The 2,699-nt window shown below is 33.2% G+C and overlaps 1 pseudogene; it reads right to left on the reverse strand.

Moving 5' to 3' along the window:
• Positions 1-1,013, reverse strand: LOC120163636 (annotated as a pseudogene).
• Positions 1,014-2,699: the final 1,686 nt, after the last annotated feature.

Below are 2,699 nucleotides of genomic sequence, written 5' to 3' on the forward strand. Positions count from 1 at the left end.
TTTTTTTAATATTTCAAACATCAAACTTTATCGATTCCCACCTATATAAGAAGTTTCATAAACAAGTCTATTTTTATAATATGCCTCTTTAAATTAAAGGGAAAGTGGAGTCTTCCCTTTATTTTAATTTTTTCTTTATAGTTACTCGTAGCTTTTATGTTTCATCAATTTTTCTAGGATCCACCCTTTCCTCGAAAAAAAGGGAAGAATAACGATTTTCTTCGGTGGATACCTCTTGATCTTCCCCCCTTTGGAAATATTTTCTATTTCTTTTTTTTCTTTCACTTTCCCCACTTCCCCACTTCTGAAATTCCTTTCAATTTATTAGTTAGAATGGGTGACGACATTCTACCTAAATAATAAACACAAGTAATAAATAAGAGAATACTAAAAATGCAAGCCATATAATTTCTAAATTTTAATACAATATACTTATTATGTATCTTAAACCTAAAAAATCATTTTGTTGTATCCTGGCTAATACCAATCCAAACCATTTCATGAATAAAATATGCACAATTAACCAACCAACAAAACTACTTGTTACAAATAGCATATTGTTGTTGCACCAAAACATATAAATGTTGACTAATCTGGTTAATATTGAACTTGGTAAAATGAAATGGTTGAATAATTGAATAATGAAAGTATTCAGGAATACACATTGAATGCTAAGATTACGCATTGAATTTCTGGTAGTACATCCATAGTCAAAAAAGTCTTTGTGGTTGTTCCATAAGAAACGAAACAAAGATACAGTCTAGGATAGTTTTTGTATGAGGTCTATCCAATTCTAAATGCAAAGGTACATAGTAGATTGATTTGAACATCATGAACTGCCATGCAATAAAACTAGTTATTATTGATACCTTTCTATAGGTTCCTTCTTCCAAAACTTGAGCTCGTAGAATGAAGATATAAGAGGGGACTATGGATTATGTGGTTAGAAATCCATAATAGAGTCTGACCATAATAATCGAATTGATTATCTTCATGCAAATTCCATGGTATAAAATATTTTAAAATCATCATTAACCTCCCTTTTTTCTTTTCTATTTATGGATTATTATATGATTATTTTTGAACTTTCCATATACATATATAGAAATAGAAAATATATCAAAATAGAAAAAGATAGACTAGAACCAACATCTCTTATGTCATGTCAATGATAATATAAAAATGGAATTGAAATCTGGATGAAATATAATGAAATAAAGCCACTTTGAGCTTCCCTATGACATGCGACATGGAACAGAGCTTCTACGAAGAAGTTTCAAAGGTTACAAAGGAAACTTCGAGTTCATGTTGGTCATGGGTGGAGAACAGGAATTGAACTCTATGAGATCTAATCTCCCGTTGTTCCTTAATAGCTCAGCGGTAGAGCGGTCAACCGTAAACTTACTAGTTGTAGGTTCGAATCCTACTTGAGAAGATTTGATTCATTCCAAATTTTGATTCATTTTGAATTAAAGAATTCAAAATTTCATAATGAAAGAGTTTGATTTGACCGTTAAGAGTAGGTAACCCGTTCCTTGTGCCTTTGTTTCTATTACATTCTATCTTCTCATATCACATTATGCTATGTGATATTTGAGAATCACCATCAATACATTGGTGCATGTGTCCAGGATAATCCTTTGTTCCATAGTCCCGGGGCTATTTACAATCAGCCAATCAAGAATTCTCATATATACTAGTACTAGAAAATGCCTCAAAGATGCAGTCATCCATTCTCCCGAGAGACCACAATTACTGCGAGCAAGCACATTAATTTAATGATGAGGAGCACATTTTTTCTATGCTACTAATACTTGTACTTGCTCTACTATTCTTCCCAAGTATGTCTAATAAAGAGTTACGGGCCATTAAACAAAAAATATACTTCTTTTGTTTTGGTCGGTAATAATATATATATAAATATTGTATATAAAATAGAAAAAATAAATATACGATAAATAATAAATAAAAGGCCACTCGATTTCGGAAAAAGACCCACACCCAAGTTCCATAACTTTGGGTCGCTATCCCGATCATGATTCTCCTACTCCCAGAGGGAAAACTTCGTCCCTTTTGGACTGGTTGTGAGCAAAGAGGGATTTGAACCCCAACACCGTAGTTCATAGCCACATACTCTAATCCTCTAAGCTATACGCCCCATCTCGTATCCACTTGATTTGTTCCTATGAGTACCCTAAAAGAAGTAATATTTCCTCTCCCAAGGTTAAGAAGATGTGCAAGTGTCTTTTTCTCTATAAGAATGGTGCATTTCGAGGAATGAAGTGGGAGAGAGATGATTTTATAATTAGGGTTTTGAATAAGATGGCCTTTCATTTTTCATTCTTATTACTTTTCATATTGAAAAAGTAATAAGAATAAGATGTGTTAACCTTTTTATCATCCTGGCGTCAAGTTATTATTCCGCAAGACCTCCCCTACAGTATCATCACTCCAGTAGAGTTTAACCACCAAGTTCGGGATGGATTGGTCTTGTTCCTCTATGTCGAAGACACCAGAATATCAAACCATGAATGAAGAAAGGCATGAAAGAAAAGGAAAATCATATTGGCTAGTGATTATGAGGCCTCAATTATTGACTGGAGGGGACACCAAATACCTCCACCTTTCCATCCCATTGATAGATAGAGAGAGAGGCAGAGCTTTTTTTTCATGTTGTTAAAGAGTTTAACAATGGAAAT

Source organism: Hibiscus syriacus, unplaced genomic scaffold (genome assembly GCF_006381635.1).
Source record: "Hibiscus syriacus cultivar Baekdansim isolate YM2019G1 unplaced genomic scaffold, ASM638163v2 tig00111473_pilon, whole genome shotgun sequence".
Taxonomy (NCBI): domain Eukaryota; kingdom Viridiplantae; phylum Streptophyta; class Magnoliopsida; order Malvales; family Malvaceae; genus Hibiscus; species Hibiscus syriacus.